This window comes from Mandrillus leucophaeus, unplaced genomic scaffold (genome assembly GCF_000951045.1).
Source record: "Mandrillus leucophaeus isolate KB7577 unplaced genomic scaffold, Mleu.le_1.0 Scaffold307, whole genome shotgun sequence".
NCBI lineage: Eukaryota > Metazoa > Chordata > Mammalia > Primates > Cercopithecidae > Mandrillus > Mandrillus leucophaeus.
Window position 1 is genome coordinate 876,882 of NW_012103221.1, and position 22,062 is coordinate 898,943.

The 22,062-nt window shown below is 36.9% G+C and overlaps 1 protein-coding gene and 1 pseudogene across 2 annotated transcripts in view; one reads left to right on the forward strand and one right to left on the reverse strand.

The window, feature by feature from the left end:
- WDPCP (WD repeat containing planar cell polarity effector) overlaps window positions 1-22,062 on the forward strand; it is a 500,366-nt gene that overhangs the window by 332,147 nt on the left and 146,157 nt on the right. The gene's annotated exons all lie outside the window — the stretch shown is intronic.
- On the reverse strand, window positions 12,819-14,855 carry LOC105544716 (annotated as a pseudogene). The gene has a single exon (XR_001006811.1). The product of XR_001006811.1 is annotated as an ornithine decarboxylase pseudogene (transcript).

A 22,062-nucleotide genomic window follows, 5' to 3' on the forward strand; every position in this document is an offset into this window, starting at 1 on the left:
GGCAGTATGGCCATTTCCACAATATTGATTCTACCCATCCATGAGCATGGGATGTGTTTCCATTTATTTGTGTTGTCTATGATTTCTTTCAGCAGTATTTTGTAGTTTTCCTTGTGGAAGTCTTTCACCTCCTTGGTTAGATACATTCCTAAGTATTTTACTTTCTTTTCTTTTCTTTTTTTTTTCTTTTTTTGCAGCTATCGTAAAAGGGGTTGAGTTGTTGATTTCATTCTCAGCTTGGTCACTCTTGGTGTATAGCAGAGCTACTGATTTGTGTGCATTAATTTTGTATCCTGAAACCTTGCTGAATTCATTTACCAGTTCTAGGAGCTTTCTGGAGAGTCTTTAAGGTTTTCTAGATATATGATCATAACATCAGCAAACAGCAACAGTCTGACTTCCTCTTTACCAATTTGGATGCCCTTGATTTCTTTCTCTTGTCTGATGGCTCTGACTAGGACTTCCAGTACTGTGTTGAATAGAAGTGGTAAAAGTGAGCATCCTTGTCTTGTTCCAGTTCTCAGGGGGAATGCTTTCAACTTTTCCCCATTCAGTATTATGTTGTATGTGGGTTTGTCATAGATGGCTTTTATTATATTAAGGTCTGTCCCTTCTATGCTGACTTTGTTGAAGTTTTAATCCTACTGGGATGCCGGATTTTGTCTAATCCTCTTTCTGCATCTATTGAGATGATCATGTGATTTTTGTTTTTAATTGCGTTTATGTGGTATATTAAACCATCCCTGCATCCCTGGTATGAAACCCACTTGATCATGGTGGATTATCTTTTTGATAGGCTGTTGGATTCAATTAGTATTTTATTGAGGATTTTTGCATCTATGTTCATCAAGGATATTTGTCTGTAGTTTTCTTTTTTTGTTATGCCCTTCTCTGGTTTTGGTATTATAGTGATACTGGTTTCATAGAATGGTTTAAGGAGGATTCCCTCTTTCTCCTCTGGAATAATGTCAGTAGGAATGGTACCAGTTCTTCCTTGAATGTCTGATAGAATTCAGCTGTGAAGCCATCTGGTACCTGGACTTTTTTTTGGTTGGCAGTCTTATTACCATTTCAATCTCACTGCTTGTTATTGGTCTGTTCAGAGTTTATGTATCTCCCTGGTTTAATCTAGGAGGGTTGTATATTTCTAGGAATTTATCCATCTCCTCTAGGTTTTCTAGTTTACACACAAAAAGGTGTTCATAGCAGCCTTTTTGTATTTCTATGGTATCTGTAGTAATATCTCCCATTTTGTTTCTAATTGAGCTTATTTGGATCTTCTCCTTTGCTTGGTTAATCTCACTAATGTATATCAATTTTATTTTTTCAAAGAACGAGCTTTTTGTTTCACTTATCTTTTGTATTTTTTTGGTGTGTTGTTTCAATCATTTCATTTGGTTCTGCTCTGATCTTCAGTATTTCTTTTCTTCTACTGGGTTTGAGTTTGGATTGTCCTTGTTTGTACAGTTCCATGAGGTGTGACCTTAGATTGTCTCTTTGTGCTCTTTCAGACTTTTTGATGTAGGTATTTAAGGCTATGAACTTTCCTCTTAGCACCACTTTTGCTGTATCCCAGAGGTTTTGACAGGTTGTGTTACTATTCTTATTCAGTTCAAAGAATTTTTAAATTTCCATCTTGATTTCATCGTTGACCCAAAGATCATACAGGAACAGGTTATTTAATTTCCATGTATTTACATGGTTTTGAGGATTCCTTTTGGAGTTGATTTCCAATTTTATTCCACTGTTGTCTGAAAGTACTTGATACAATTTAGGTTTTTCTTAAGTTTACTGAGATTTGTTTTCTGGCCTGTCATATGGTCTTCATATGCTCTGTCTTGGAGAATGTTCCATGTGCTGATGAACAGAATGTATATTCTGCAGTTGTTGGGTAGAATGTTCTGTAAATATCTGTTATGTTCATTTGCTCTGGAGTATAGTTTAAGTCCATGGTTTCTTTGTTGACTTTCTGTCTTGATGACCTGTTTAGTACTGTCAGTAAAGTATTAATGGCCTCCACTATTATTGTGTTGCCATCTATCTCATTTCTTAGGTCTAGCAGTAATTGTTTCATAAATCTGGGAGCTCCAGTGTTAGGTGCATATATATTTAAGATTGTGATATTTTCCTGTTGGACTAGCTCTTTTATCATTATGTAATGTTTCTCTTTGTCTTTTTAAACTGTTGTTGTCTTAAAGTTTGTTTTATCTAATATATAAATAGCTACTCCTGCTCACTTTTGTTGTCCATTTGCATGGAATATCTTTTTCCACCCCTTTACCTTAAATTTATGGGAGTTCTTATATGTTGAGTTTCCTGAAGACAAGAGAAACTTGGTTGGTGAGTTCTTATGCATTCTGCCATTCTGTATCTTTTAAGTGAAGCATTTAGGCTGTTTACATTCAACATTAGGACTGAGGTGTGAGGTACTATTCTATTCATCATGCTATTTGTAGCCTGAATACCTTGTGGTGTTTTTTTTTTTTTTTTTTCTTTGTGTTATTGTTATGTGGGTCCTGTGACAGTCATGCTTTAAGGAAGTTTGATTTTGGTGTGTTTTGAGGATTTGTTTCAAGATTTAGCTCTTTTTAGCAGTTTCTGTAGTACTGGCATGGTAGTGGCGAATTCTCTCAGCATTTGTCTGTCTGGAAAAGACTGTATCTTTTCTTCATTTATGAAACTTAGTGGATACAAAATTCTTGGCTGATAATTGATTTGTTTAAGGAGGCTAAAAATAGGACCCCAATTCCTTTTAGCTTGTAGGGTTTCTGCTGAGAAATCTGCTGTTACTCTGGTAGGTTTTCCTTTGTAGGTTACCTGATGCCTTTGCCTCACAGCTCTTAAGATTCTTTCCTTCATCTTAACTTTAGATAACTTGATGACTATGTGCCTAAACAATGATCTTTTTGTGATAAATTTCCCACGTGTTCTTTGAGCTTCTTGTATTTGCATGTCTAGACCTCTAGCAAGGCTAAGGAAATTTTCCTCGATTATTCCCTCAAATATGTTTTCCAGACTTTTAGATTTCTCTTCTTCCTTGGGTACACCAATTATTCTTAGGTTTGAACACTTAACGTAATCCTAAACTTCTTATAGGCTTTCTTCACTTTTATATATTATTTTTTCTTTGTCTTTGATGGATTGGGTTAATTTGAAAGCCTTGTCCTCAAGCTCTGAAGTTCTTTCTTCTCTTTGTTCAATTCTATTGCTGAGACTTTCCAGTGCATTTTGCATTTCTCTAAGTGTGTCCTTGATTTTCGGAAGTTGTGATTGTTTTTATTTATGCTAACTATTTCAATGAAGATTTTTCCTTTCATATCCTGTATCATGTTTCTTATTTCTTTAAGTTGGACTTCACCTTTTTCTGATGCCTGCTTGATTAGCTTAATAATTAACCTTCTGAATTCTTTTTCTGGCAATTCAAAGATTTAATCTTGGTTTGGCTCCATTGCTGGTGAGCTAGTATGATCTTTTTAGGGTGTTAAAGAACCTTGTTTTATCACATTACCAGAATTGTTCTGGTTCCTTGTCATTTGGTGGACTATATCAGAGGGAAGATCTGGAACTCAAGGGCTGCTATTCAGATTCTTTTGTCCCATGGAGTGCTCCCTTGATGTGGTGTTCTCCCCCTTCCCCCTAGGGATGGGGTTTCCTGAGAGCAAAACTGCAGTGATTGTTTTTGCTCTTCTGGGTTGAGCCACCCAGTGGAGCTACTGGGCTCTGGGCTGGTACTGGGGAATGTCTGCAAAGAATCCTTTAATGTGATTTGCCTTCAGATCTTTCAGCCGTGGATACCGGCACAGATTTTCAGTGTCTGAGGGAGCCTGCATGGTGATCAAGTTCCTTCAGAGAGTCTATGGATTCTCTCAGCTTTCTTGATATGTTCCTGCAGTACTTTTTGGAAAAAAAGTTCATGATGTGAGTTTCTATACACTGTTTTGTCTGTCCAAGCAGGAGCTGCAAGCTAGTCCTGCCTCCTATGCACCATCTTCCTGGTTCTCCCTGATTCATTTTAATAAGACTAAATCTTCTGATCCATGAGCCGGGGATGTCTTTCTATTTGTTTGTGTCCTCTTTGGTTTTTTTACTGGTGTTATTTCATTTTCCTCATACAGGTCTTTGACCTTCTTGGTTAAACATTTCTTATGTATTTTTTCGTAGCCATTGCAAATGGGATTTCTTTCTTGATTTATTTTTCAGCTAGTTCCTTATTGATATATAGAAACTCTGCTGATTTTTATGTGTTAATTTTGTAAACTGAAATTTTACTGAGTTCATTTGTCATTTCTAATAACTTTCTAGGTATAAGATCATGCTGTCTGCAAATCTGACTTTATCTTTTCTAGCTTTCTTTCTCTTGCTTGATTGTTCTGGCTAGGACTTACAGTACTATATTGATCAGGAGTGGTGAAAGTGGATATCCTTTTCTTGTTACAGGTCTTAGAAGAAATGCTTTCAGCTTTTCCCTATTCAGTATGATGCTAGCTGTCAGTTTTTCATATATGGCCTTTATTATATTGAGGTAGGTTCCTTTCTGGCCTAACTTGAGAGTTTTGTTTTTTTGTTTTGTTTTTGTTTTTGTTTTTTGTTTTTTTAACCAGGAGTGGATGTTGAATTTTATCACATTTGTTCTGCATCTATTTGATGATCAAATGGTTTTTATCTTTCATTCTGTTCTTTTATCAATTTGCATATGTTAAAGCATCCTTGCATCCCTGGGATAAATCCCACTTGATCTTGGTGTATTGTCTTATTGATGTCTTGTTAGATTCAGTTTGCTAGTATTTTGTTGAGGATTTTTGCAACTGTGTTCATCAGGCATATTGGCCTGTAGGTTTTTGGCCTATAGGTTTTTTTTTTTCTTTGTCATATCCTTGTCTGGTTTTGGTATTGAGGTAATGCTGACCTCATAGAATGAGTTAGGAGAATTTTTGCTCTTCAGTCTTCTGAAATAGTTTGAGAGGAATTGGTATTCATTTCTAAGTTTGGTAAAATTCAATAATAAAGCAGTTGGCTTTTCTTTGTTGGGAGAGTTTTCATTACTGATTAAATCTTGTTAATGAAGAAAAAACTTCTTCTCTTCAGGTTTTCTATTTCTTCCTGGTATAATCTTGGTAGGTTGTATATGTCCAGGAACTTACGCATTTCCTGTAGGTTTTCCAATTTGTTGATGTATAGTTGTTCATAAAAGTCTGAGATGATCCTTTCTGTTTCTTTGATATCAGTTGTAATGTCTCCTTTACCTTTCTGATCTTATTTCAGTTTTTCTCCTTTTTTCTTGTTAGTCTAGCTAGAAATTAAACAATATGTTTTTATCTATGTTTTATCTTTATCTATAGATTTTTATCTTTTCAGTGAACCAATTTTCTTGTGTTATTTATTAGTCTCTATCTTGTTTAGTTCTGCTCTGATCTTTATTCTTTTTCTACTAATTTTGGGTTTTGTTTGTTGCTTTTCTAGTTCCTTCAGGTGCATTGTTAAGTTGTTTATTTGAAATCTTCTTACTTTTCTGATGTACAAAAAAGTACTTCTTAGCACTGCTTTGGCTGTATCCCATTGGTTTTAGTATGTTGTATTTCCATTTTCATTTGTTTCCATTTTTTTATTTCCTTCTTAATTTCTTCTTTGATTTAGGGGTCATTGAGGAACATATTGTTTAATTTCCCTGTATGTGTACATTTTCCATAGTAACTCTTGGTATTAACTTCTAGTTTTCTTCCTTTGTGGTCTGAGAAGATACTTGATATGATTTTTTAAAAATTTGTTGAGAGTTGTTTTGTGGCCTAACACATACGGTCAATCCTGGAGAATATTCCATGTGCTGATGAGAAGAGTACATATTTTGTAACTGTTGAATAAAATGTTCTGTAAATGGCTGTTAGGTCCATTTGGTCTGCAGTGCAGTTTAAATCCAATGTTTCTTTGTTGATTTTCTATCTAGATTATCTGTCCAATGCTGAGAAGGAAAAGTGTTGAAGTCTCCAACTATTATTGTATTTAAGTCTGTCTCTCCATTTATATATAATAATATTTGCTCTGTGTGTGTGTGTATGTGTGTTTCAGTGTTGGGTGCATACATATTTAGAGCTGTTAGACCTTCTTGCTGAATTGATCCCTTCATCATTATATAATTACCTTCCTTGTCTCTTTTTAGTTTTGTATTTAAATTCTATTTTACCTGATATAAATATAGTTACTCCTATTCACTGTTGGTTTATATTTGTGCAGCAAATATTTTTCTATCCCTTTACTTTGTTTATTGTACCTTTACAGGTGAAGTGAGTCTTATAGGAAGCATATAGTTGGGTCATGTCTTTTTAATACATTCAAGCTGTCTGTATCTTTTAAATGGGGAATTTAATCCATTTACATTCACGGTTATTATTGTTAGATGAGGACTTATTTTGGGTTTTTTTTTTGTTACATGTTTTAAGTTTGTTTTGTATATCCTTTATTCTTTTCTTCCTCTCTTACTGTTTATCATTGTAGTTTGTTGGGTTTCTATAGTAGTAACATTTGACTCCTTTCTCTTTCTCTTACTGTGTGTCTGCTCTACCAGTGAGTTTTATAGTTTATGTGTTTTCATGATGGTAGGTATCATCCTTTTGCTTCCAGATCTAGGACTTCCTTAAATATTTCTTGTAGGACCAATCTAGTGGTGATGAATTCTCTCAGTTTTTGCTTATCTGGGAAACACTTTATTTCTTTATTTTGCCTTCATTTTTGAAAAGAAGCTTTTTTGGGTACAGTAGTCTTGGCCGACAGTGTTTTTTTTCTTCCAGTAGTTTGAATGTATCATCCTATTCTCTCCTGTCTTGTAAAAAGAAAAATTCAGTGTTAGTCTGATGGGATTCCCTTATATGTGACTTGACACTTTTGCTGTTTTTAGAATTCTTTCTTTGACTCTTAACAGTGACTATAACGTGGCTTGAAAACCTTTTTGGATTGTATCTATTTAAGAACCTTTTGAGATTCTTGTATCTGAATGTCCATGTCTCTTGTAAGATTTGGGAAGTATTGGCCGGGCGCGGTGGCTCAAGCCTGTAATCTCAGCACTTTGGGAGGCTGAGACGGGTGGATCATGAGGTCAGGAGATCGAGACTATCCTGGCTAACACGGTGAAACCCCGTCTCTACTAAAAAATACAAAAAATTAGCTGGACGAAGTGGTGGGTGCCTGTAGTCCCAGCTACTTGGGAGGCTGAGGCAGGAGAATGGCGTAAACCCGGGAGGCGGAGCTTGCAGTGAGCTGAGATCCCGCCACGGCACTCCAGCCTGGGTGACAGAGCGAGACTCCGTCTCAAAAAAAAAAAAAAAAAAAAAGATTTGGGAAGTATTCAGCTATTATTTTGTTAAATAGGTTTTCTATATCTTTGCCCATATTGTCTCCTTCTGGGACTCTGAAAATTCAAATATTTGGTAGATTTATGGTGTCAAAACTGTCTTCCAGTTCTTAGATTATTTCTTGTATTTGATCTAATCTGTTGTTTAAACCCTCAGTTGTATTTTTTATTTCATTCATTAAATTCTTCAGTTTCAGAATTTTTTAAATGATGTCTCTGTTGAATTTCTCATTCAGATCATGAATTGTGTTTCTGATTGTTTTAAAATTTTTATCTGTATCCCATTTAGCTTCTTTAATATTATTATTTTGAATCCTTTTTCAGGCATTTTACAGATTTCTTTTTCATTGGAATCTGTTGCTGGATAATTATTATGTTCTTTTGGCAGTATCATGTTTCCTTGCCTTTTCATGTTTCTTGTGTCTTTCTGTTGATATCTGGTGTAACAGTTGTTTCTTCCAGTTTTATAGATTGGTTTTCATAGGGTAAGATATTTTCCTAAAGATGTACCTATAGTGTTGGTTGGGTAGGTTGATTTGGCTTTGATTCTTGTTGGGCACACTCATGTAGTCATCATATGATTTCATTGGCTGTCATCAGAATTAGTGGTGCCTGTTAATTCCTCAGTTGCTTGGGCTGCAGTTGTTAGCGAGAGCTATAGTGAGGCTTTGCTGAGGATGGGAATGTCAGGAGGGCTGGTCTTCAGGCAGCAATAGTGGTGGTAGTGGGCTGGATGTGCACCACATATGCAGGCACTGGTGGTAAGTGCATGCAGGCTGACCCTTGGACCTCCCGGTTGCTTGTTCAGGGACTAGCAGTGGCAGTGGTTGGTGGGTGGGTGGGTCCTTGGGCAGCATGTATGATGTTAGCAATGACGGTAGCAGTGTTGGGACAACCTAGAGGCCCCTAAGCAGTACATTCTGGCACCAGTGGTTGTGGCAGTCTCGGCAAGCCAGTTTACTGTCTCCCAGGTGGCACATGTATGTTGATGTTGGCAGCAGTACTGGCAGCAGGCTGGGTGGGTCTGATGTCATGCTCTCAAAAGGCATGTGCAGGTGCTAGTGTTGGTGGGTGGGATGGGTTGATCCCCACGTCCCCAAATGGTGTGCATGGGCAGTGGAAGCAGTGGCAGTGGGCAGAACAGACCTATCTTCAGGTTTCTTTATGGTACATGCAGTCACTGGCAGTGGGCAGGGCAGGCCCGTTTTCAAGTCCCTCTTTCCCCCCACCACAATGGTACATGTAGGCACCAGTGACGGTGATGGGATGAGTCAGTCCCCAGGACCCCAGATAGTATACTCAGATGCCAGTGACCAGGGGAGACCTATTCAGAGGCCCCTCAGTGGTACATGTGGGCACCAGCAGTGGTGGCCAGGTAGGCCTGTCCTGAAGCTCCTTAATATTTCACTCAACCACAGGCTGTGGCAGACAAGCAGATCAATCGTCAGGGCCCTGGACAGTGCACTCATGCAGCAGTGGGTAGGGTGGGCCTGTCCTTAGGCCTTAGGATGGTGCCCAGGTTGGCTGGTTTCTGGGCTGCTCAAAGGTATGTGCAAGTGCACATTGGCTTTGCTGCTGGGAGCAAGGAAGGGCTGCTATCAGTGACAGCGGACCCAGGAAGTTGGCTCTCAGGCTCTGGTGAGCACACACTTTGGTTCTGGTTCCCATTGTCCCACAGGCAGCCTCCCCATTACACATCACTGCCCATTTCCCAGGTGCAGGACAGTATGTGGGCTAGAGTGCTGCAAACCTGGGTATACCACTGAGTCTAGCCAGTGCCTCAGTACTACAGCCCTCTGGGCTGATGTTGGGGGAAATGTCAGCAAAGCTCCAGTGATGTGGACATTCAGGAGCTGTTGTGCCCCAGGGAAGGATATCATTTGTTGTGACTGGGCTCTCAAAATGATGTCATGCTACAGCTGCTTGAGTCTTGGGGGATGTGGTTTGCAGTGCAAACTACCTGTCTGGAACAATGCCACTGCATGGACTCCAAGAAGTCCCTATACTAGTCTCAGGGTCCATAAGGACTGAGGAGCTCTCCTGTGGCTAAGACTGTAGGAGTCCATCATGGGAGAGTAGACTGCTATAGACCTCTCACTTTAACCTTTTCCCTTCACTGGTGAGTTTCTCCTGGCTCTGTGCCAATCCTGGCTGGCTGGCAACTTTTCTTCCCTCTCCTTCTGTGACTCAGAGGTTCCCTGTCACTTCCCTCTGAATTCTAGTGTTCTCTCTTAAATGCTGTATTCAGTATGTGATTATCTACTTGATATTCTGGTCCTTCTTTGTGGAGGAGGTGAGTGCTGGTGCCTCTGGTTAGCCATCTTGAAAGCCTCCTTCCCACTGTGAATAATTTCCAGAAAAATATAAATGGCTAAAATTGACATAAGAAATAAAAAAAAATTAGTTCAGTAACCCCACAGAGAAAATTCAAAAAGTAGTCAAAAATAGAACTCCTGAAAGGAAGCACTTGTTTTTACTTATGAGTTCTACAAAACCTTCAAAAACATGTAATTCCTACAAGCCTATTCTAACATGAGAATATATGACAAGAGAAGTAAATTCTTAATTTGGTAAAATAAAATATCGATTCTTTCCATATATTTTTCACTTTTAAAGTGATGATTCATTGTTCTGACCTAATATAAAAAAGACTGTGGAACATTTATATGGACGTTAGCAATTGATTACTAAAATTTTTATTTCTATTAATGTAACTCTGAGATAAGTTATTTAACATACTTCCTTATCTTGAAAGTTACATTCATTCTCCTCAAAGCTACAAAATATGATGCTTCTAAAATATAAACACAGTATTAGAAACAATATTTTTCCCCAGTTCTTAAAGCAGTTAATCAGATTTGTCCAAAGGGAAATGTCATTTTAAAATAAGCACAAAGAGGATTGTATCAATATTTTACACATTTATGTTTAGGTGAAATAGCATGAATTTGAATGTGTTGAAGGCAACTTTGACCAAGGTTTAAACCTGTAAAACTGTAGAATATGAATAAAAATGTTCAATTATCAATGGATTTGAACTAATCAAAGCATCATACAGGACAAGAACACAGTAATTATAAATATGTATAAGCTGTTGCATGTCTTTGTTAGTGCTTCCATATCTCATAGAAACCTATCAATCTTAGGAACATTTCACAAATTAGAAAAGGTTATAACAATATCAATATGTTACAGTACTTATAATTATCTGTCAATAACTGATCCAAAGTATGATTTAAGATGAAACTCCATTCAATATTTTTTTAGTTTTAAAACTTTTTTGCTGTAAATTTGCATATTCATTCTGGTAGCACATTCAAAAGTCTTCTGTGAAAGGTAATGAAGTCCTAGGAACAGCAAGTTTTTTATTTTAGATTTTACATGTATAGGCAGAATATGTGTAAATTTTGAAATCTGGATCATGTCCAAAGACTGTCAGTTTGTCATCTTTTGTTGACTGGAAGCCAATTTCATTTAATAGTGCTAAATGATGATGCTAATATAAGTCAAATTGGCAAATGATAAATTATAAAATTGTCATTGAGAATGACAGAAACTAAGTGGTGTTCATTCTTCTGAATATCTTTCTGAAAACTTGATTCCAAGTTAGTAACACTTTTATAACTTAACCATCTATCAACTAAGTAACACTGGTTGGGTTGAAGTACAAGTTGAAAATTGTCAATATGACACTTTTCAAATCAATTATGTATATTGTCCATTTAGACTTGTGATATGACATTTTAATTTTATACAGTGACTCCAAAAAAGGGCCAACAAATAAAAAACACTAAACATCTTACAATGTTTTATTGTGCCTTTCTCCAAGATGCATGATTCTTTTACATTTTTAATTGACAGATAACAATTGTGTATATTTATGGGGTACAATGTGATGTGTGTATATTTGTGGGGTACAATGTGACGTTCTGATCTATGTATACATTGCAGAAAGATTCCCTTGAGCTAATTAACATATTGTTACCTTACCAATTTATTTTTTGTGATCATAACATTAAAAATCTTTTTTGAAGGCCAGGAGCAGTGACTTATACCTGTAATCCCATCACTTTGGGAGGCTGAGGTGGGAGGATTACTTGAGCCCAGGAGTTTGAAACCAGCCTGGGCAACATGACAAATTTGTCTCTAAAATAAATAAATAAATAAATAAATAAATAAATAAATAAATACAAAACTAACCAAGTGGGGTGGCATGCGCTTGTAGTCCTACTACTTGGGAGGCTGAGATGGGAGGATCACCTGAGCCCTGGAGGTCAAGGTTGCAGTGAGCCATGGTCGTGCCACTGTACTGCAGCCTGGGTGACAGAGTGAGATCCTGTTTCACAAAATAAAATAAAAAGATAAAAAATAAAAATCTATTTTGAAATATACAATACATTGTTATTAACGGTGGTCATCATATAGTGTTAAAGATCACTAAACTTATTCCTACAGTGTAGCTGAAACTTTGTATGTTTTGATCATCATCTTCCCTTTCCCCACCACCATAACCTCCAGCCTCTGTTATCACCTTCCTGTTTCTCTGAAATCAACTTTTTAAAAATTCCATATATAACAAGTGAGATCATACAGTATCCATCTTTCTGTACCTGGCTTCTTTCACTTAGCATAATGTCCTCTAGTTCCATCCATATTGTCACAAATGAAAAACTTTTCTTATTTTTAAAGGCTGTATATAATATCTCATTGTGCAGATATACCACATTGCCTTTATCGATTCATCCACTGATAGACACTTAGGTTGCTCCATAACTTGGCTATTGTGAAAAATCTTGAAATATATGGGAGTACCAACGTCTGCTTGACGTATCAATTTCAATTCCTTTGAATATATACCCAGAAGTGCGATTGCTAGATCATATGGTATTTTTAGTTTTTTTAAGAAACCTCCATGCTATTTTCCAAAATGGCTGTACTAATTTGCATTCCCAGCAGCAGTATACACAGGTTCCCTTCTCCTCATATCCTCACCAACACTTATTCTTTTTCTCTTTTTTGACATTAGTAGCTATTCTAACAGGCATGAGGTGATATCTCACTGCGGTTTAAATTTGCATTTCCTTGGTGACTAGAGATGTTGAGTGTTTTTCATATATCTGTTGGCATCTCTCTCTCTTATTTTGAGAAATGTCTGCTCAGATACTTTGAGTTTTCTTACTATTGAGTTGTTTGAATTCTTTATATATTTTGGATATTGGCCCCTTATCAGATGTATGGTTTGTAAATATCTTCTCCTAACACATGGTTTATCTCTTCACTGTTACTTCTTTCTTTTGCTGTCCATAATCTTTTTCATTCATTGCAGTCTCATTTATCTATTTTTGCTTTTACTGCTTGTGCTTTTGGAGTCCTAGCCAATAAATCATTGCCCAGGCAAATGTCGAGGAGCTTTTCTCTCCTCCACAAGTTTCACATCTTGTGCTTAACATAATATCTTTTATCCATTTTGAGTTGATTTTTTTTTTTTTTTTTTTTTTGCCTAATTATTTCAAGATACTTTATTTTAAAAACAGGTCACAACACTAAGCTTTTGGCCCATTCTGCCATTGTACAAGCTACAAACGCTTGTTCAGCAGCTGAGGGGCACTCTTGAGTAGCGTGTCTGAAGAGTGAATAAAAATCCATGTAAAACAAATATTCAAATAGTTTCCATAGGAACACAGATAAGTGTGACCCATATCCTAGTCTTCCATATGGCTGCATCGTGCCGACCCTACTCTTACAAAGACATTTCGAAACTAGCAGTAATTAAGTTACATGGTCCCCCCAAATCCCTTAATTTAAGCTAAACTTGTAGTTAACAGCTACTAGGGTGATATCTACACATTAATACCAGCTGAAGCACAGGCTGCTGGGTGGCGTTTCATCCCACTCTCCCAGGCACAAGACACAGGCAGGGTGCTGGTGTCCTGTTCCTCTACTTCGGGTGGGAAGTCGGGGTTCTGGAATTGCTGCATGAGTTGCCACGCAGGCCCTGACATCACATAGTAGATCACCGGCCTCTGGAAGCCATTGAACGTAGAGGCAGCAACAACAGTGTAAGCGCCCATGTTTTCAAAGAGCATCCAATCACCCACATGCATTTCGGGCAGGTCACAGCGCTCAACAATCCGATCAAGGCCATCACATATTGGTCCCCATATGCTGGATGAATAATACTTCTTATCTGGTTTAGGTCTCTTTTGCAGAAGGGGCTTTACATGTGCGTGATCATACAGTATGCAATTAAATGATCCATAGACACCATAATTCACAAAATACATAAAGGTCTGTTCACTCGACTCATCTTCATCATCAGAGCCAGTCTGTTCCTTTAATACAATTTTCTTGGAGATGATATTAACCGCAAGTGTGAAAGCTGATGCAACATAGTATCTGCCAGGCTTAGCTATGATTCTCACTCCAGAGTCTGACAGAAAATATCTGTCCAACGCTGGGTTGATTATGCTGGTGATCTCTTCAAATTTAAGCTTCACATCCTCAGATCCAGGAAAGCCACCGCCAATATCAAGCAGATACATGCTGAAACCAACCTCAGCCCCCATGTCAAAAACACAGCGGGTATCAGAGATTGCCTGCACGAAGGTCTCAGGATCGGTACAGCCGCTTCCTACGTGGAAGCTGACACCAACAACATCGATATTCACCTCTTTTGCCCTTTCCAAAAGGAGCCTGCTATTTCTGAGCGTGGCACCGAATTTAACACTGAGACGACAGACTGCTTTGGAATCATCAGTGGCAATCCGCAAAACCAACTTTGCTTTTGGATGTGCTCTGGCAACTTTCATCAACTCAACTTCACTATCAAAAGTCATCATCTGGACTCCATTATTAGCAGCATACTTAGTTTGAGATACTTGTTTACAAGGATTTGCATAGATAATCCTCTCTGGAGGCACCCTCAGACTCTGCACCAACTGTATTTCAGTCTTGCTAGCACAGTCAAATCCTGTCCCCACAGCAGCAAGGGTCTTCATGATGGCTTTGCTATCATTACATTTGACTGCATAAAAGGGGGTGACAAGAGGGAGAGCGTTTAACCACCTCAGATGTTTCTTTAGAATGTCTCCCAGGTCTGCCACATAGAAGGCATCCTTATCATTAGAAAAAGAAACTTCATTAATTTTTTGGTCCAGAATGCCCTTGGCAGTAAAACCTTTATCGAGGAAGTGGCAGTCAAATTCTTCATTACCAAAGTTGTTCATGATTTCTTGATGTTCCTATGGAAAACTAAGAGATGGAATTGAAAGAAATATTTCCAGCTTCTCACAAAGGCAACTCTCCAGGAATTCCAAATCCCTCTGCGTGTGCCCTTGGAGCAGTAGTGGCAATCCCAGAGCGCCCAGGCGCCATGGGCCAGCCCAATGGGGAAGCGCAGACGCCGGAGCGGCAGGAGCGCTCAGCCGCCCCTGCCGCGCCCATCAGCGCCTGGCTCCCGCCGGCCTGAGACGCCGGCCGGAGGTGGCGCCGGAGTTGCTGGCAGAGGGGCTACAGGAGGAACTGACATTGAGTTGATTTTTATATGTGGTTTGATGTAAGGGTCCAATTTTATTATTCTGCACATGAATATCCAGTTTTCCCAACACCATTTATTAAATACATTGGAAAGGACAATAAATTGTTCTTTCCCCATTGCATGTTCTTGGCCACTTCGTTGAAAATCAACTGACCATAAATACTTGGATTTATATCTGGGCTTTCTATCCTGTACCATTCTTCAGAGTGTCTGTTTTTATACCAGTACCATGCTGCTTTGTTTCAACAGCTTTATAATATATTTTGAAGTTACTGTGTTGCCTCCAGCTTTGTTCCTTTTATGCAAGATTGTTGGCTCTCTAGGGTATTATCTGGTTCCATATTAATTTTAGGACTGTTTTTTCTCTTTTGCTAAAAAAAAGACATTGGAAATTTGATAGGAATTGCATTTAATTAGTAAATTACTTTGGGTAGTATGAACATTTTAACACTATTGTTTCTACTAATCCATGAATATGGGATATCTTTCCATTTATTTATTTTTAAGTGTGTGTGTGTGTGTGTGTGTGTGTGTGTGTGTGTGTATGTATGTATGTATGTATGTATGTATTGAGACAGAGTCTCACTCTGTTGCCCAGGCTGGAGTGCAGTGGAGTGATCTCGGCTCACTGCAACCTCCACCCACCGATCAAATGATTTTCCTGCCTCATCCTCCCGAGTAGCTGGGATTACAGGCGCCTGCCACCGCACCCAGCTAATTTTTGTATTTTTAGTAGAGACGGGGTTTCACCATCTTGGCCAGGCTAGTCTTGAACTCCTGACCTCATGACCCACCCGCCTCAGTGTCCCAAAGTGCTGGGATTACAGGTGTGAGCCACTGCGCCCAGTCAATATCTTTCCATTTATTTGTGTCTTCTTTAATTTCTTTCATCAATGTTTTATAATTTTCAGTGTATAGGTTTTTCATCTGTTTGGTTAAATTTGCTCCTATGTGTTTTCTTTTTTGGTGCTAGTATAAATGGAATTGTTTTCTTAATTTATTTTTTGGATAATTCATTGTTAGTGTATTGAACGAGTACTGATTTTTGTATGTTGATTTTATAACCTGCAACTTTACTGATTTTATAAGCTGCCAAATCAACCACATGTTGGTTTTGCAACCTACAAACTTATCAGTTCGAACAATTTTTTGTTTTTTCTGTAAGATTGTGTCATCAGCAAACAGAATTTCACATTTTCCTTTCCTATAAGGATACTTTTAATTTCTTTTCCATGTATAATTGCACTGGCTGGGATTTCCAGTACTGTGTTGAATACAAGTGATAAGAGTAGATATCCTTGTCTTATTCCTGATCTTAGAGGAAAAATTTTCAACTTTTAACAAATGAGTATGATGTTAGCTGTGGGCTTATCATATATGGCCTTTATTGTGTTGAGGTATATTCCTTCCATATTTTTTTTAGTTTTTATCGTGACCAGATGTTGAATTTTGTCAGATGCTTTTTCTACATCTATTGAGATGGTCATGCAGTTTTTGTCCTTTATCTTGTTAATACAATGTATCACACATTGATTTATATATGTTGAACCATACTTGAATTTCTGGGATAAATACCACTTCATCATGGTGAATGATCTTTTTAAATGTGCCATTGAATTTGGTTTGATGGTATTTTGTTGAGTATTTTTGCATCTATGTTCATCAGGGACATTGGGCTGTAATTTTCTTTTATTGTAGTGTCTCTGTCTGGCTGGTATCAGGGTAATGCTGGCCTCACAGTGAGTTTGTTGGAAGGGCTTGAAAAGGATTGCTTTTACTTTTTCTTTCAGTGTTTGATATAATTCAGCAGTGAAACCATCAGATCGTAGGCTTATCTGATTATTTATTCAGTCTCCTTACTCATTATTGGTCTGTTCAGATTTTCTATTTCTTTTTTTCCTGACTTATTCTTAGTAGACTGCATGTTTCTTTGAGCTCATTCATTTCTTCTAGGTTATCCAAGTTATTGGTATATAGTTGTTCATAGTACTAGTAGTATGTTGTGATTATTTGTATTTCTGTGGTATATACTTATAATGTCTCCTCTTTTATTTCTGATTTTATTTGAATCTTCTCTTTTTCTCTTTGTTAGTCTACTGAAAGGTTAGTCAGTTTTGTTTATCTTTTCAAAAACCAACTTTTAGTTTTCTTGATCTCTTCTATTATTTTTCTAGTATCTAATTTGTTTCTTTTTTCTCTTTATTATTTCCTTCCAAGTTTGGGCTTATTCTTCTTTTTCTAGTTCCTTGAGGTGTAATGTTAGATTGTTTATTTGAGATATTCTTTTCTGAAGTAGGCACTTTTTACCATATACTCTCTTAGGACTACTTTTGCTGCATCTTATATGTTTTGGTATATTGTGTTTTCATTTTTGTTTGTCACAAGGTATTTTTAAATTTCATCTTTGGCCAATTGGTTGTTCAGAAAGATGCTTCATTTATACATATTTGTGACTTTTCCAAGATTGTTCCTGTTACTGATTTGTAGTTTCATGCCGTTGTGGTCAGAAAATACATGATTTCAGTCTTCCTAAATTTGTTGAGACTTGTTTTGTGGCCCAGCATATAATATGTTCTGAAGAATGTTCAACGTACACTGGAAAAGAATTTATATTCTGTTTCTGTTGGATGCTAATGCTGTAAAATATCTGTTAGGTCCCTTTTTTTAATTGTAGTTTAAATTGATGTCTCCTCATTGATTTTCTCTTCTTTAGATGATCCAGTGTTGAAAGTGGGGGTAATGAAGTCTACTATTATTGTATTGCAATCTCTCTCTCCCTTCAAACTTACTAATATTTGCTTCATATATTCATGGGCTCCAATGTTTAGTGCAAATATATTTACCATTGTTATAACTTCTTGATGAACTGAACACTTTATCACTATAAGATGACCTTCTTTTTCTCTTTTCATAGCGGGGTTTCACCATGTTAGCCAGGATGGTCTTGATCTCCTGACCTCGTGATCCACCCACCTCGGCCTCCCAAAGTGCTGGGATTACAGGTGTGAGCCACCATGCCCAGCCTTTTTACTAAAAGTATATCTTGTCTGATGGAAGTATAGCTATCTCCAATCTTTCCATTTCTATTTGAATGGAATATCTTTTTCCATCCATTTACTTTGAGTCTGTGTGTCCTCAGAGGTGAAGTGAGCCTCGTATGCATAGCATATAGTTGGGTCTTCCAGACAAGTGATTCTAAACAAGTAACATATAGTAACATAGTCCACCAGTCTGTTAGAACCATGATAGCTAGGCATCTGGCCAGGGGTACATCCATCTTTTACAGGGCCTGAAGCTGATATAATTTGAGGAATTTTTTTTTAAGAAAAAGAATTTAAATTTTCAGATACAAAATTAGATACCACAAAGGACTTCTACAAGTAAGAGGTAATGAAGCTTAAGCTTCATTAGCTTCATGGAAAATTCATCTCTGTATCTGGCACACAGTAAACGTTGCATAGTTATTTGCGGAATGATTTTTTATTTGCGGAATGATTTTTGATTAGCTAATATCTGTTCATTAAAACTAATGTTACAATGAGTATGACTACCCTGCTTGTGGGCCACTTGCTTGCAATTTCTTCAGTATATTTAGATTTAACAGTACCTTAGCATTAGTCTCAATGAGCTTACTCCATGTCCATTATTCCTGTATGTGCTAGCCTGCCCAGGTAAAGGACATAAAAATGAAATATACAGCCAAATGGGTTTTATTTTCTTGATTCATTTAGACTATGACCATTTCCCAGATATTTGTTGTCTTAATCCGTTTTCTGCTGCTACAACAGCATACCACAGACTGGGTAACTTATAAAGAAAACAGATTTATTCAGTTAACAGCTCTAGAGCCTGGGAAGTCCAAGAGCTTGGTGCTGGGATCTGGTAAGAGTGATCCCATGGTGAAGGGTGGAAGGCAGAGTAAACACATGAGACAGAGAAAGGAAATTGGGCCAAACTCACTTTTACAACAAACCCATTCTTTTGATAACTAACCCACTCCTGTGATAACAGCATTAATCTATTCATGATGGCAGAGCCTTCATGACCTAATCCTCTCTTAAGGGCCCCACCTTCCAATGCCATTGCACTGGCAATTAAGTTTCAACATGTGTTTTGGTGGGACATTCACACTATAGCATTTAATTGTGTAAATCCAACATTTAAACTAAATTCCTAGGCTAAATCTATCAAAAATTATTAAACAAAGTCAGAAGATAGCCACTTGAGAGGTGATATAGATACTAGATATGTCTTTCACCAGATTCTAAAGCTTAATTAACTCTGTCAGACTGAGGGGCATGGAATTATAGAGATATACTCTTGAATGCATTTTGCTTAAGTCCACATTCAAATATATGAATAATGAGGAGGTCCACAGGTGAATCAGCAAATAAATGGACTGCATAGCATGTTTCCAAACAGATTATGAAATTAAAACTTTCATGGGGGAGATATAATATCAATTTAAGAACTATTAATGTTTGCCCTCTTAGCTAGCACCTCTAGTCCCACCTACTCAGGAGACTGAAGCAGAAGGTTCACTTGAGCCCAGGAGTTTGAATCTAGCCTGGGCAAAGTAAAGCACGATCTCTTTTATTTTTATGTTTTAATTTGCCCTCTTCAAATCGATGACCCCAATTCCCTAGAACTATTTTTTTAAATACAGGGGAGAAATCAGAGAATTAAGGAAGAATGCAAAAATGAGAGACAGAAAACGTTCCAGAAATAATTTGACCACAGATCTTATAGCCCACACTTACTTCTAAACATAAAGTACTCATAATGGTACCACAAATAGAACTATCTATATATGGGTATGTTTTTTTGTTTGTTTGTTTATATGGCTGTATATCAGTGTTCTATAGTTTTAAAATTAACTAGAATAAGTTTTAGATATTCTTCACCATTTGTTTTGACATATTAATTTTAAGATCAATTTATCAAGTTGAGGGGATTTTGATTAGAACTCCACTGAGTTTTACAGAATATATGGGGTCAGAATTGAAATTTTTATAAATGTATGGTCTTCCTAGATATAAGCATGTGTATGTCTGTATTTTAATCAGATGTTCATTTATGTTCTTTAGTAATGGTTGGTAATATCTTCTCAAATGTACTGCATATTTTTTGCTTTCAATAATAAATACAAATTTTATCAAAGAACAGAAAACAGGGAAAGCCACCTAGCTCATTTCATAAGACCAGTGTAATCTTGATACCAGCCAAGGGCAGTTCAAGTAAACAAAGTCACAGACTATTCTTAAGAGCATAGATGTAAAAATCTTAAATATTTGCAAAGTTGAAAAAAGTATATATTTTCAACTTACCAAATTCTTCTCTGAATATAAGAATCTATTATTAAAGTATCATGCTATTCTTGGATTAAAAATTAAAAACCACATATTATTTTGATTGTACATTTAAGTTGCCTCCAGTTTTTCACTGTTATAAACAGTGCTTTAATTACCAATCTTGGATACTGTCCCATCATTTCCTTAGGAAGATTTACCAAAAGTATATTTTAAATTATGATATATTGTTAAAATACAGGTACCGCAAACTTTTTTACAAAGGGCCAGATAGCAAATATTAGAGATTTGTGAGCCAAGAGGCAAAACTGAAGTTATTATGTAGGTACTTATATAACAAGACAGAAAATTTCCATAAATCTTTATTGATGAAATTAAAAGAGTACAATTTTTGTGATATAGCTCTACATATGTGAAGAATGGAATCCTTTTCAGAGGAGGTAACATTTCACTTAATTGGGTTTGAAAGCTGGTGTTTCCTATCAAAATCTTTAGCTAACGTTCATCTGTTAATGCTTATCTACAATGAGATTTTACATATTTCACCTTTGAAAATGTCTTTCCACATATATAAGTACTGCCAAATACTGATATCAATCCATGAGTATATGCTTTTAATTGAGTATATTCAACAGACTGGCAGGCATTTTTAGAATTCTATTAGCTAAAAGGCTAGAATGCCTTTTAGCATGTCATTACATTGCAAATCACTTCCAATTAAAGTTCCTCAATTGCACAGTTAAATGGATTTTGGAATATGTAAATTTCCTTTGCACTTGCATCAAGGTCTGAAAAACACTGCTGTAATTTGAAATCAGAAAATATATTGCTGAAAATTTGTGTAGGAATGGAGATGATTTAAAAAAAAAAACCTTTCGACAGTGCAGGAAGTATGTGATGCAGCCTGACATTACTTGCAATTCAAACAATGTTCTCATTGAAATGACTTTATCACATTATGTTTCACATATAAGTTTCACATATAAGCACTGTTTTACTTTGTAACTTTAGCTTGAAACCGTTTCAAATTTGCAGCAAAAGCTAATTTCAAAGCCACTCAGTGTTCAATAGCAGTGATTGAGCACAGTTCTTCCAACCGTTAAAAATGTAAAAACCATTCTTAATTTGAGGACTGTATCAAAAGCAGGCTAGATTTGGCCCATGGGCCATAGCTTACTGACCCTTGGCTAGTGCAGTGGCTCATACCTGTAATCCCAGCACTTTCGGAGGCCGAGGCGGGCAGATCACAAGGTCAGGAGTTCAAGACCAGCCTGATCAACATGGTGAAACCCCGTCTCTACTAAAAATACAAAAGCTAGCCAGGCATGGTGGTGCATGCCTGTAATCCCGGTTACTCAAGAGACAGAGGCAAGAGAATCACTTGAACTGGGAAGGCAGAGGTTTCAGTGAGCCGAGATCATGCCACTGCACTCCAGCCTGGCAACAGAGTGAGGCTCTGTCTCAAAAAATAAATAAAGTCTTAACCAATTATATTCCCAGTAAGTGTTACATGCCTGTTTTCCCAAAACTTTGCAACCTGTAATTATTATTTACTTTTAAAGATTTATCCAATTTGAAATTACATTTTTCAGCTTGCATTTATTTACATAAGGTCACATATCTTTTAATGATTATAAGCCATTTATATCTATTTCTTCACTGTAAGTGGTTGTTCATATTCTTTCCCCATTTTTATTTCAATAAAATTTTCATTCCAACAATCATTCTGCATAGCAAAAAGAGATCTAAATCCTTTTTAGTGACTCCACTTGTTCAGTATTACTTTTCACTGCTTTCTCCTACACATCCAACACTCCTTCCATATGGAAAGATCTGCCATTGTCTGAGAGTTGTGTTTTCTCAGGCTTCTCTGC